The sequence below is a fragment of the Lolium rigidum genome, chromosome 6 (genome assembly GCF_022539505.1).
Source record: "Lolium rigidum isolate FL_2022 chromosome 6, APGP_CSIRO_Lrig_0.1, whole genome shotgun sequence".
Lineage (NCBI taxonomy): Eukaryota > Viridiplantae > Streptophyta > Magnoliopsida > Poales > Poaceae > Lolium > Lolium rigidum.
This window is the reverse complement of record NC_061513.1, coordinates 333,856,548-333,872,143: the sequence shown is the minus strand read 5'-3', so window position 1 is coordinate 333,872,143 and position 15,596 is coordinate 333,856,548.

Genomic DNA, 15,596 nt, shown 5'->3' with positions numbered 1-15,596 from the left:
ATATGCTTGAATACAACAGTTGGGTAAGACATCCCTAAACATCAGGATCAGATGTGTAGTATATAACACCACATTACATAGGTTTAGGTCGTGATACTTAGCACGAATACGTGAATTTATACTATTTGTCTCAACATTTATCTCCATTGCACATTTGCAATGAGACAACTTGAAACAAAATGGCCTGATATAGTTGAAGTTAACCTAGTTTTCTTTGGAAGTACTAACAAAATATAGTATTCCATCTATATGTGCTATTGAGGACTACTTCCTATAGTACAATTAGTTCTAACATGTCTACTCTAAACACATGGTTGTTTAGAATATACCACCTATAACTCTATGATTTCTCTATGTGACATGCTCTCAATAAGCCTTCTTTAAACTAAGGACTATGGTTCCAGCATACTTGGTGCAGTTATTAGGATTTTAAGGCCTAAGCTTTCGAACTATTCCTTAAATCCTACTCCTTATCACATCTTGTAGTTCACTTATGATGTTCTACTCCATCACATCATGACTCTCAAGTGAGTCATATATGATTACCAACTTTACCATGAAAAGTAAACTTGTATAACTCCTATCACTCTTCCTTACCTCCTATGATTGACTCATCATAGACATATACTACCTTATATAACTTATCTCCCTTACTTAACATCAGTCATTTGACATTTTAAATGACTCTTACTTAACCATAACATGACTTGGTATACATCTTCCAATAGGATATCTTCCTTATGGTTGTATCCTCTCTTTGGACTACCATGTGTTGTATACCAATTGTGGTCTTCTACCACCCTTTATCTTAAGCTTCAAGGGTGTTCTAATTATTTGGAATGAAGCAAGATAACTAATTAACTTCATTTAAGAAATATAGATAAGAAAGATTGACTCAAGTGTGTCAGGATTATTCTCAAGTGAATACCCATCTAAAGTCAAAAGAATGGTTGGTTTAGCATAGTTAACTTAGCTAAAACACTGCCTATAGACACTACCAAACCTATAGGTCTCCTTTAAAGGGTTTTAATCCTAGGGTCAAAGCATTTGCTCTGATACTAGCTGTGGTGACCCAGCGCACCACTGCATGGTGTAGTACACAAGTCGTTGACATAACACAAGTGAAACACCGTTCCACTCATATTACATCTCTCAGAGTGGTACAACAGAAACATATGCGAGTCCAAGGTATGTCTATAGAAGTACACATGAACTGCTTACATAAGATTAACACAGCCTCTTACTTTACAGTGAGGTAAAACTTCAAATAAAGCTCCAGAAGAACGACTCGTAGTCTATCTTATTGCTAACTCAAGTTTAAGAGCTACTTGGCTTGCTATAGAACTCTATCTACTTAGGAGCTAGGATTAGGGAAAGGTTCCTGATGTCTACGGGAGCTTCTATTCTTGTAGACAGTGTTGGGCCTCCAAGAGCAGAGGTTTGTAGAACAGCAGCAAGTTTCCCTTAAGTGGATCACCCAAGGTTTATCGAACTCAGGGAGGAAGAGGTCAAAGATATCCCTCTCATGCAACCCCGCAACCACAAAGCAAGAAGTCTCTTGTGTCCCCAACACACCTAATAGGTGCACTAGTTCGGCGAAGAGATAGTGAAATACAGGTGGTATGAATGAATATGAGCAGTAGTAACGGCGTGTAGTTGATGGTGGTAATATGGTAGCAGTAGTAACGCAGCAGTAGTAACGCAGTAAAACAATAAACAAGCAGCGAGAGCAGTATTTAGGAACAAGGCCTAGGGATTAGACTTTCACTAGTGGACACTCTCAACATTGATCACATAACGTGAATAGATAAATGCATACTCTACACTCTTGTTGGATGATGAACACATTGCATAGGATTACACGAACCCTCAATGTCGGAGTTAACAAGCTCCACAATTCAATGTTCATATTTAAATAACCTTAGAGTGCAAGAAAGATCAACACGACTAAACCAAGTACTAACACAGCATGCACACTGTCACCTTCACGCTATGTAGGAGGAAATAGATCACATCAATACAATCATAGCAATAGTTAACTTCACAATCTATAAGAGATCATAATCATAGCATACGCCAAGTACTAACACGGATGCACACACTATGACCATTACACCGTGCAGGAGGAATAAAACTACTTTAATAACATTGCTAGAGTAGCACATAGATAAATTGTGATACAAAACACATTGCAATCATAAAGAGATATAAATAAGCACTTCACTACGCCATTCATAACAAGTGAGTAAGTATTCCGTGAAATATAGCCTAAGAGACCCACACGGTGCACACACCGTCACCTTTACACACGTGGGACAAGGAGTCTCCGGAGATCACATAAGTAAAACTCACTTGACTAGCACAATGACATCTAGATTACAAGCATCATCATATGAATCTCAATCATGTAAGGCAGCTCATGAGATTATTGTATTGAAGTACATAGGAGAGAGATGAACCACATAGCTACCGGTACAGCCCCGAGCCTCGATGGAGAACTACTCCCTCCTCATGGGAGCAAGCAACGGTGATGAAGATGGCGGTGGAGATGGCAGAGGTGTCGATGGAGAAGCCTTCCGGGGGCACTTCCCCGCTCCGGCAGGGTGCCGGAACGGAGACTCCTCGTCCCCCGGATCTTGGCTTCACGATGGCGGCGGCTCTGGAAGGTTTTCCGTATCGTGGTTTTTCGTATCAGGGTTTTCGCGACGGAGGCTTTAAATAGGCGGAAGGGCAGCCTCGGAGGGGGCCTGGGGGGCCCACACCATAGGGCGGCGCGGCCCCCCCTCTGGCCGCGCCAAGGTGTGGTGTGGGGGCCCCCAGGGCTTCCCTCTGGCGGCTCTCGGGGGTTCTGGATGGTTCCGGGAAAAATAGGAACCTGGGTCTTGATTTCGTCCGATTCCGAGAATATTTCGTTACTAGGATTTCTGAAACCAAAAACAGCAAAAAACAAAGAATCGGCACTTCGGCATCTTGTTAATAGGTTAGTTCCATAAAATGCACGAATATGACATAAAGTGTGCATAAAACATGTAGATAACATCAATAATGTGGCATGGAACATAAGAAATTATCGATACGTCGGAGACGTATCAACATCCCCAAGCTTAGTTCTGCTCGTCCCGAGCAGGTAAAACGATAACAAAGATAATTTTTGAAGTGACATGCCATCATAAACTTGATCATATTGTAAACATATGTAATGAATGCAGCGATCAAAACAATAGTAATGACATGAGTAAACAACTGAATCATAAAGCAAAGACTTTTCATGAATAGTACTTAAAGACAAGCATCAATAAGTCTTGCATAAGAGTTAACTCATAAAGCAATAAATCAAAGTAAAGGCATTGAAGCAACACAAAGGAAGATTAAGTTTCAGCGGTTGCTTTCAACTTATAACATGTATATCTCATGGATAATTGTCAATGTAAAGTAATATAACAAGTGCAATATGCAAGTATGTAGGAATCAATGCACGAGTTCACACAAGTGTTTGCTTCTTGAGGTGGAGAGAGATAGGTGAACTCGACTCAACATAAAAGTAAAAAGAATGGTCCTTCAAAGAGGAAAGCATCGATTGCTATATTTGTGCTAGAGCTTTTATTTTGAAAACATGAAACAATTTTGTCAACGGTAGTAATAAAGCATATGAGTTATGTAAATTATATCTTACAAGTTGCAAGTCTCATGCATAGTTTACTAATAGTGCCCGCACCTTGTCCTAATTAGCTTGGACTACCGGATCATTGCAATACACATGTTTTAACCAAGTGTCACAATGGGGTACCTCCATGCCGCCTGTACAAAGGTCTAAGGAGAAAGCTCGCATTTTGGATTTCTCGCTTTTGATTATTCTCAACTTAGACATCTATACCGGGACAACATGGACAACAGATAATGGACTCCTCTTTAATGCATAAGCATGTGGCAACAATTATTATTCTCATATGAGATTGAGGATATATGTCCAAAACTGAAACTTCCACCATGAATCATGGCTTTAGTTAGCGGCCCAATGTTCTTCTCTAACAATATGCATGCTCCAACCATTATGGTGGTAGATCTCTCTTACTTCTGACAAGACGGACATGCATAGCAACTCACATGATATTCAACAAAGAATAGTTGATGGCGTCCCCGTAAACATGGTTATCGCACAACAAGCAACTTAATAAGAGATAAAGTGCATAAGTACATATTCAATACCACAATAGTTTTTAAGCTATTTGTCCCATGAGCTATATATTGCAAAGGTGAATGATGGAATTTTAAAGGTAGCACTCAAGCAATTTACTTTGGAATGGCGGATAAATACCATGTAGTAGGTAGGTATGGTGGACACAAATGGCATAGTGGTTGGCTCAAGCATTTTTGATGCATGAGAAGTATTCCCTCTCGATACAAGGTTTAGGCTAGCAAGGTTGTTTGAAGCAAACACAAGCATAAACTAGTACATCAAAACTTACATAAAAGACATATTACAAGCATTATAAGACTATACATTGTCTTCCCTGTTGTTCAAACACCTCACTAGAAAATATCTAGACTCTAGAGAAACCACTCATGCAAACCAAATTTTAACAAGCTCTATGTATTTCTTCACTAATAGGTGCAAAGTATATGATGCAAGAGTTTAACATGAGCACAACAATTGCCAAGTATCAAGTTATTCAAGACATCATACCAGTTACTACATGTAGCATTTTCCGTTTCCAACCATATAACAATTAACGAAGCAGTTTCATCCTTCGCCATGAAAATTAAAAGCTAAGAACACATGTGTTCATACGAACCAGCGGAGCGTGTCTCTCTCCCACACAAGCATGTATTTATTCAGAGAATGAAAATAACAAAACAAAAATAAAAGCACACAGACGCTCCAAGCAAAGTGCATAAGATGTGACGGAATAAAAATATAGTTTCATGGGAGGAACCTAATAATGTTGTCGATGAAGAAGGGGATGCCTTGGGCATCCCCAAGCTTAGACGCTTGAGTCTTCTTAGAATATGCAGGGGTGAACAACCGGGGCATCCCCAAGCTTAGAGATTTCAATCTCCTTGATCATATTGTATCATACTCCTCTCTTGATCCTTGAAAACTTCCTCCACACCAAACTCGAAACAACTCATTAGAGGGTTAGTGCATAATAAAAATTCACATGTTCAGAGGTGACACAATCATTCTTAACACTTCCGGACATTGCATAAAGCTACTGGACATTAATGGATCAAAGAAATTAATCCAACATAGCAAAAGAGGCAATGCGAAATAAAAGGCAGAATCTGTCAAAACAGAACAGTCCGTAAAGATGGATTTTATTAGGCCACCAGACTTGCTCAAATGAAAATGTCCAAGTTGAATAAAAGTTGCGTACATATCTGAGGATCATGCACGTAAATTGGATTAATTTTCTGAGCTACTTACAGGGAGATAGACCCAGATTCGTGACGAAGAAAGAAATCAGAATCGCGTGATAATCCAAATCTAGTACTTACTTTTCTATCAAAGACTTTACTTGGCACAACAAAACTCAAAACTAAGATAAGGAGAGGTTGCTACAGTAGTAAACAACTTCCAAGACTCAAATATAAAACAAAGTACTGTAGCAAAATAACACATGGGTTATCTCCCAAGAAGTTCTTTCTTTATAGCCGTTAAGATGGGCTCAGCGAGTTTTAATGATGCACTTGCAAGAAATAGTATTTGAAGCAAAAGAGAGCATCAAGAGGCAAATTCAAAACACATTTAAGTCTAACATGCTTCCTATGCATAGGAATCTTGTAAATAAACAAGTTCATGAAGAGCAAAGTAACAAGCATAGGAAGATAAAACAAGTGTAGCTTCAAAAATTTCAGCACATAGAGAGGCATTTTAGTAACATGAAAATTTCTACAACCATATTTTCCTCTCTCATAATAACTTTCAGTAGCATCATGAGCAAACTCAACAATATAACTATCACATAAAGCATTCTTATCATGAGTCTCATGCATAAAATTATTACTCTCCACATAGGCATAATCAATTTTATTAGTTGTAGTGGGAGCAAATTCAACAAAGTAGCTATCATTATTATTCTCATCAAGTGTAGGAGGCATAGTATAATCATCATAAAAATTACTCTCCATAGTAGGTTGTACCAAAAGACCACTATTATAATCATCATAAATAGGAGGCAAAGTATCATCAAAGAAAATTTTCTCCTCAATGCTTGGGGGACTAAAAAGATCATGAAAACCAGCTTCCCCAAGCTTAGAACTTTCTATATCATTATCAACAATGGTGCTCAAAGCGTTCATACTAATATTACTACCAGCATGCAAATAAGTTTTCATAGGTTTTTTAATTTTCGCATCAAACAATCCATGTTTTAAATTAGGAAATAGAATAAGAAGCTCATTGTTGTCCATTATGCCAAACTAGTGTAACCAAGAAACAAAAAGATGCAATTGCAGGATCTAAAGGAAATAGCTTCGAGCACAAACACAATGGCGCCGGAAAAGCATCATGTACACGGAACCGGAGTATGAGTGCCTTTTTACCTTTCCTCCCGACAACGGCGCCGGAAAAGTGCTTGATGTCTACGGGAGCTTCTATTCTTGTAGACAGTGTTGGGCCTCCAAGAGCGAGAGGTTTGTAGAACGGCAGCAAGTTTCCCTTAAGTGGATCACCCAAGGTTTATCGAACTCGGGGAGGAAGAGGTGAAAGATATCCCTCTCATGCAACCCTGCAACCACAAAGCAAGAAGTCTCTTGTGTCCCCAACACACCTAATAGGTGCACTAGTTCGGCGAAGAGATAGTGAAATACAGGTGGTATGAATGAATATGAGCAGTAGTAACGGTGAGTAGTTGATGGTGGTAATATGGTAGCAGTAGTAACGCAGCAGTAGTAACGCAGTAAAACAGTAAATAAGCAGCGATAGCAGTATTTAGGAACAAGGCCTAGGGATTAGACTTTCACTAGTGGACACTCTCAACATTGATCACATAACAGAATAGATAAATGCATACTCTACACTCTTGTTGGATGATGAACACATTGCGTAGGATTACACGAACCATCAATGCCGGAGTTAACAAGCTCCACAATTCAATGTTCATATTTAAATAACCTTAGAGTGCAAGAAAGATCAACACGACTAAACCAAGTACTAACACATCATGCACACTGTCACCTTCACGCTATGTAGGAGGAAATAGATCACATCAATACAATCATAGCAATAGTTAACTTCACAATCTACAAGAGATCATAATCATAGCATACGCCAAGTACTAACACGGATGCACACACTGTCACCATTACACCGTGCAGGAGGAATAAAACTACTTTAATAACATTGCTAGAGTAGCACATAGATAAATTGTGATACAAAACACATTGCAATCATAAAGAGAGATAAATAAGCACTTCACTACGCCATTCATAACGGTGAGTAAGTATTCCGTGAAATATAGCCTAAGAGACCCACACGGTGCACACACTCGTCACCTTTACACACGTGGGACAAGGAGTCTCCGGAGATCACATAAGTAAAACTCACTTGACTAGCACAATGACATCTAGATTACAAGCATCATCATATGAATCTCAATCATGTAAGGCAGCTCATGAGATTATTGTATTGAAGTACATAGGAGAGAGATGAACCACATAGCTACCGGTACAGCCCCGAGCCTCGATGGAGAACTACTCCCTCCTCATGGGAGCAGCAGCGGTGATGAAGATGGCGGTGGAGATGGCAGCGGTGTCGATGGAGAAGCCTTCCGGGGCACTTCCCCGCTCCGGCGAGGTGCCGGAACGAGACTCCTGTCCCCCGGATCTTGGCTTCGCGATGGCGGCGGCTCGGGAAGGTTTTCCGTATCGTGGTTTTTCGTATCGGGGTTTTCGCGACGGAGGCTTTAAATAGGCGGAAGGGCAGCCTCGGAGGGGGCTCGGGGGACCCACACCATAGGGCGGCGCGGCCCCCTCCGGCCGCGCCGGGGTGTGGTGTGGGGCCCCCGGTGGCTTCCTCTGGCGGCTCTCGGGTGTTCCGGATGGTTCCGGGAAAAATAGGAACCCGGGTCTTGATTTCGTCCGATTCCGAGAATATTTCGTTACTAGGATTTCGAAACCAAAAACAGCAGAAAACGACAACTAGCACTTCGGCATCTTGTTAATAGGTTAGTTCCAGAAAATGCACGAATATGACATAAAGTGTGCATAAAACATGTAGATAACATCAATAATGTGGCATGGAACATAAGAAATTATCGATACGTCGGAGACGTATCAGTTCCCTTCTATTATTAGTCTAGGTTTCCATCATAGCTGATGCAGAAGTTGACTCAGTTGACTTCTTTGATTGGATTCTTCATCTTGTTGCAGTTGACTCCTTTGTCTTCGAGTTCCACTGTAGTTTCTCCTTCGGTGCCTTGATCTAAGAAGGGGGTTCAAATGGGATAGAATGAGTACGAGCGTACTCAGCAAGTTCATATTAGGAAATAGGTGTATCATGCACTAGCTACAGCCATAGACCAGGAAGTCATAGGCCAATGCAAGTTTTCATAAACATTTCTTCAAAAGGTTTATTTTATTCTGAAAACTATGCCCGTCGGTCTTCACGGAGTTGACTAGAACTTCGTGGAGTTCTTTTCCTGCCGCGTTCGCAGTTCCTTCCCGGAACAGGGAGTGACGACCACAATTTGATACACTCTGCAGAGGTGCGTTACTTTTCCCATAAGAGATTCCACCCCTTTTGCCATCCGCAGGGACTTGCCCCCGTTCACACTTCCTTTGGTGTGAGGCCAGGTATGAAAATCCAAGCCCACACCGCCTTCTCCGCGACTACAAACCCACCCTTTTGTCCAACCGTACACCCCCAGTAGACTTCTCCCGATAATACGGCTTTACTCACGGTGTACTCCGGACAATCCTTCATAGATCGTAGAGCTTATCATCACTAATGGATGGGGATTTAAAAGGATATCCCAACCTATTGCGGCGTTGCCTCCAACACCCCACCGGCTCTACAGATCCGTTGGCGTGCAGAAGGGAAAAGATACGGCTGGCTTCCCCAGAGCCATTATAGATCTCATGGTCAACGCGGTTTGTACGGCGCTAGAATCACTGGACGACATTGGTAATTAATCCTAGGGTGATATAACCCATGCAATGGAACCTCCACCATATCAACACATACCATGGTTCCATTGCCCACCACATAGTCATATTCATAATTGTAAAATAATACTTTGCTTTTCAATGCATGAGTGATAAGTATAGTACTTTGCATATAGTTTGATAAAAATAATCAAATGACATGAGCAAGCGATGAACTTGCCTTTTTTGACTGCAAGATTATGCAGGCAAAAGCTTCGATACGTGATAACTCCAAATTCTGAAATACCATCATCGTCCGGTAAGGACAATGTTTAAAGAACTCGGCAAAGATGCTATAATGCATAGTATGAGATGCAATCGTCCCGAGCGTAACCTAACCTCGATGATTTAGGATGTATGAGTTGTAAAGATTTCTTTAGGGTTGGTTGCACTTTTAGGATGGTTCTCAAACAAGATTATTATTAGGGTTTGGTTAAATTAACATCTTAAACAAGTGATATAAGACATCATAACAATCTTACACATAAAGAATAGTGGTGGAATAATATGTAAAGAACAGTTGTCAATTTTAAGTTCTACAGGACATGGTTGATGATTACTTATTCTATACTTCAAAAGAATAACTTTTGAAGAACATGTTGATTTAGAAATAGTAAGTACTTTAAATAGGAACTAGGGCTTCTATGGTTTAATTAACATTTGTACTTCAAAAGAATAACTTTTGAAGAACAGGTTAATAAGGACAAGAATTACTTTAAATAGGAGCTAAGTGCTATTAGGGTTTACTAATAGGGCTAGTTGGTGCTTAAGTAGAAGTGATCTACATGTAGCAAGTATTAGCAAGTTTATTACTATGGTTGATTATGGGTAACATATTAAAGAATGATGGTCAAAGTGTTGCTATAAGTTAGGGTTTACTATGGCTTCACATTTGCTTCACTAAGTAATGATTAATGGCTTCTAAACTAGAGGGTTTATCACTTCCTGAATAGGGTTCAGTGGAATAGGAGCATGTGATGTGTATTACTACACAAGATATTGGTACTAGGATTGATCTCCATGGTTCTTCTAGGGTTTGATGGTTTAGGAGGATTCCAATGGTGTGGTATTTAGGATTGATGATCAATGGTGCTAACATATTATCAAGCTAGGGTTTTCTCCTAAGTGACACTAGTGGATCATATAAGTTTAATTAGAAAGCAGAGACATGAAATAATGATCACATGTGAATTGGTTTTATTTTAGTAGATCACAAACATGGATTCATTTGTTGTTAATTAGGGTTCTATGAGTATAGGTGAAATTCATATAATTATATGAGATAAACAACTAGGGTTTTAGAGTTGGTTCTAATATGGGATGATCACATAAAATAATGGGACCAAAGTTCTTACTTATATTAGAACTAGGTTTCTAATTTGTGTTACAATTCTTAAAATAAGAATTGGTAGTAGATTTGAAATCATTAATAACTTTGAAATAGAAACAATAATGAGTTTAACATTTAATTACTTTTAAAAGACTTAATAAAATATGATAAATACTATTAGGGTTTAGGGTTTTAATTGAAATAATGATCAATTAGGATTCTCATCTGATTAAACATATCCATTAAGAAACAATTGTTGTTTTATATGGCATATTAATGTGAAGTAATATTTAATATTTTATTTATGTGAATAATTGAAACAAGAAATTATCTTCTTAGTTTTTAGGTTTTAATAGTTTAAGATTTAAAATTTGTTCTTCTAAAATTTTAGAGGAAATTCATATTGTTGTTCCTTTAAACTTTAAGTATTTGTTTTTTCCTATTTTATTTATAGAGGTTATTTTATGATACTCACTTCTACTTATTGTTTTCTTTATTTTACTTAAATGTTTAAAAGATTTTCCTAAAAATAAAATAAAAATAAGAATAAAAATAGACCAAGTGGTCTGTTGGGCTGGCCCAATTGGTTTGGCCCAAACCTGGCCCAGCCGAGTTGGTCTGGTTGGGTCAGGTGAACCCAACCCCGACCCAGCCCCTCAGTCCCTCGTCGACGTCCTCCTCTCTCGTCCCTCTCGCTCCTGCCCAGGTGACCATGGCTCCGCCGCGCCGCATCCCACTCCTGCCCGACTCTCGTCCTCCCCGACGCCGGTGTGGTGGGGGTATGGACCGCCTCGTCGTGCTCTACCCTTCTATCCAAATCGATTTGATTTTCCCCACTCTTTTCTCTGGATCCCGACCCCTGGAACCCTAGGTGGTCACCGACCAGTCCGGCCGCCGTCGCCACCACTTCGGCTGGCTCCAGGCGTCCCTGCGACACCTCGACTTTCCCCACATAACCTTCATCGGCATCATCCTCACCACGCCCCTGTAACATGCTCGACGACCACCCTAGCCGTGGCTAGGTCGCCGGTGTGGGTTCTGGTTGCCACGCCCCCTGCTGCTCTGTTTCACTGCCTACGAGCACTACTTCGTTCTTCTTGAGCTCTTGTCTTCGGTGGAGTGGTGCTAGTGTGGTGTGGCTCCGGTGTTGCTGTGGTGGTGGTGCTTCTGTGAGCTGCGGTGCTCGACCTCGATGGACGATGCCATAGACGTAACCTCGGCGTCGGTGTACTGGTGGTGCTGTCGTTGTCCTCACGGCATCCTCGACCTCGACGCCGGCAGGACGGCGTCGCCGACGCAACCCCGGCGTCAACCGCTACGACTACTCCTCTATCCCACTGTGAGCTACTCATACCCTCTTTCCCTCTCTCTCTCTGTCTCTTAGTATTCTATATGGCTATGGATTTGTTGGCCAAACATTTGGGTGTGCTTAACCCGATTGCTGCATGTTCATGGTGATTATCAAATGATATTACTGTTAAATCATCTAGTGTATTGTGCTTGATCCAAGGCCTCAACTTGGATAAATGAATCATCCCAGCCTGTATAGTTATGTCACTGATGATATGTGATTTCTATAGACAACACTATCTATGATTAAAGGATTATGCTGCTGGTATGATATTTGCTTGTAGCTGTTCAATAAGACAGTGAATCGATGCTAGCAATGATTCCTAGCTAGATTAACTAGGAAAATGATTTGAATTCATTTGGTATGAATTGCAAGTGTGTGTGGCTATTTGTTGGGTTGTACTGTCCACATGACAGTGGTTAATTGGATGAATTCAGTTATATTTTTGTGTAGACTCCTGTTGAGTTCAGACACAAGTACTGATACATGAAGGTGGATTATTTACTTGATGAATTGTGGTTGAGCTTGTATGCATATTTGTGATAGTTTTACTGGAGATTTAAGATGATCCATTGATGGTCTGAAATTTATGTGTTGAACAGAGTTGGTTGTGTAGCAATTCCATGATGGATTAATTACTGCTGATACTTGAGTTACTTGGTTGGCACTGGGAATAATTCCTGGACCCCAAATAAACCCTTGTAACCTGTTGACAAAGGATGGCTGCTTGAATATGATCTAGTTGCTGGTTAGCAGCTAAGAAATGATTTTGGTATTGTTAGATTTTACTGGTGGATCTTGTTGTCCCATTTTATTAGCTATAAACTGATAAGAACAGATTATATGCTGGATCTTGTAGCCTTGTCGATGATGCAAAGGCTGAGGCACCAATTTAAAATAAGAACAAATACTATTGATGACTTAAAATTCTTTGTGATGATTCTTGCATAGCATCACTATGCAGATCTGAGAGAAAAATCCTTCTAATCCTCCTAGATGAAAATTTAGTGGAAGGGTAGTTGGATGGGTAATTTTCTTTGTACACTCCTTTATTCCCCAGAGATGTTCATGCAAGATAAGAACATATACTCCATGATCAAGTTATGTTACTGGAGGTTTTCTACCTGTTGCACTCTGGAGCTTGGTATCTTGTTCTTGTTGGTCCTGAAATAAACTGCAGCTTGTGGCATACCTTCTCCTCCTCGCTGCTTGTATAACTTCCCAGATTCATTTGTAGGCTTGTGGTTCTAGCTAGTGGATTTGTTCTTGCTGTTCTATAGCTACTTACTAGATTTGCCAAAGTGTGGTGTGTGTGTTGGCTGAAAATGTGAGTTGTGGAGGAAAGCTGCTTGGTACAGCCTATGTGCTATTTATATAGGGATGGAGTGTTGGCTGTGGGGGTGACAACACACAGTTGCATGTGTGAGTATGCTGCTTGCAGATGACATCATCTGATTGTACAAGTTCCCATGTTGGTTTGCTTTTCCTCTTGTGCAAGGCATCTCAGGTTGATCTTATCCCTTGCCTGACCATGCTTTGCCTTATTTTGGTACTGCCAAGTGTTAATTCTTATGGGCTGCTACATGTGAGCTTTGCATTATAATCTGTGGGATTAAATTGTGTGGCTAATGATCATTCATCTTGACCATCTAATGTCAATGGTGAATTACTTTATTTAAATCATGTGGGCTTGCTTAAATAGGAACTTGGTTAGGTTAGAGGGATTAATTGGTTGCCTTTGTTGCCTAAAATAAGTGGATCAAATATTGTTGCCCTTTTCTCTTATTGGACATGGATCAAATATTGTCACTTGTCCCTGTTGCCTATTTTCTCACTGTTTCATAATGATACAGAATGATCCATTGGTCCCTCTTATGATCCAGAGATGATATATAATTCCCAAAGTTGCCTATAACTGAAATTGATCCCTCTAATCCACAATTTAGATATTAGAACAAGTTTCTAATATCTAGTAGTCGAGTTCCAATATCAAATGCCTCATCTTTGATGATGGCGACATTTTAACCATAACAATTTGTTTTCCTTTTGTCTTTGTTTTATTTTTCTTTTGCAGGAAAAGAATAAGAAGATTGGGAGATATTTGGAAGATGAAGATTTAGTTTAGGATTTTCCCTTTATTACTTTTGTAATCTTCTATTTCTTTTCCAACATGTAATATTCAATAAATGTTGTAAATGAAATACTTATGTGAAATATTATTTGTAATATTTGATTCTCATTTCTACTTATATTTACTTTGTATTTATATACTTGTTTAGAATTCAAATTCCAATTCAAATTACTATTTGAATTATGTCTTTCATATTTGAATTTGAATTCAAACTATTTCCCTCGAAAACATAGTAAATCAACAAAGGTCATGTCGAAATTTATCGCACTTGTGTGGATGACACACATCAATTCCATCGACACAAGAGAAACCTCGATCGCTTTGTGTTTTAGATGAACGCGCGAAAATCCCCCGGATTTTCTATGCATGAATGCAATGCACACTCTCGTGTTCTCTCTTTTTCTTGCCTCTAAACCTGGGATATTACATGGAGGTAGGGGGCCGGCCCTCGGCCGCGAGCAGGAGCGTAGCGGCGACGCCCTGTGCCGGTGCCGTCTCCACCATCCTCGCTCCGCCGCCGACCGGAGGCTCGGGGAGCGGCCGCTGCTCTCCGAGGATACGGACGGGAGGCCACGACGCGCAGACTCGATCAAGGGAGGCGCGGCCTCGAGCCCAAGCTCGGCCATGGCGGGGTTGACCTCCACCTCCCCCGTGCCCTCCTCCTCCTCCTCTCAAGCCGCACGTCGGATCCACGGACGAGTGTTGTCAAGCATGGCGAGGTGCGCGGCGGTGGACGGCGAGGTGCGCGGCAGCGGACGGGCACGGATGGCGAGGCGGCGGTGGGCGGGCTCGGCCAGGCGGCGGTGGCGTGCGGGTGCGGGACGGCTTGGGAGATTTTTCTACAGTTTTTTGGATTTTCTTAACTGAACTATTATATGGGTCCCTCTCCATCTCACATATTCCTGCCACATCATCACTTACAGCAGACCCCACTGGTAAAAAACTGTGTCAATTCCGGATCAATTCGGGTTTAGCGCATTCCGCAAAAAACCGAGCAAAATGTGGTGGTTTTTTGTCCCGCAAACGTAAAGTGGTGGTATACGGTAAATTTCACCATCAAAGTGGTGGTTTTATGCTATTAACTCCAATTTTACGGGGAAAAAGAGATCATGAGCTTATTGCAGATTCTTGCATGATATTGGATCTCGTTGTGAAGTCGACAATATTCCCACCTCCCTTAGAATTTTTGTAGCATGGGGAAGAAGGAGAGTGATGTTTTATTTTGAAATACATGTTAGACACATTTTAAAATGTCAAAAAATTGAAACAAAAATTTCGCACGTACATATTCATGTGCTATGCGCTCACAAAGTAGTTTCATGAAAAATCGACATGTCATGTGGCGTGTGTAAAAAAGACAAAATTTGGTGCTGAAACAAAGACTTGTCACAAGATAAATTTTCTCTTTTTCGCTTAGACTACAAAAAATATTGTTTTTTCGTGAAACTTGACGAATACACATATATTATGGATATGTACATGTAAACTTTTTTGTCAAAATTTCTTAACACTTGGGAATATTTTTTATGGTAGAGGGATCATACACACCCGGGAGCCGAATTGAGTTTACGGGGAAGAAGCTGACCCGAGAATTGCTTGCGAGCATATGTGTATGAACCCCATCAAAAGGTATACTTTCC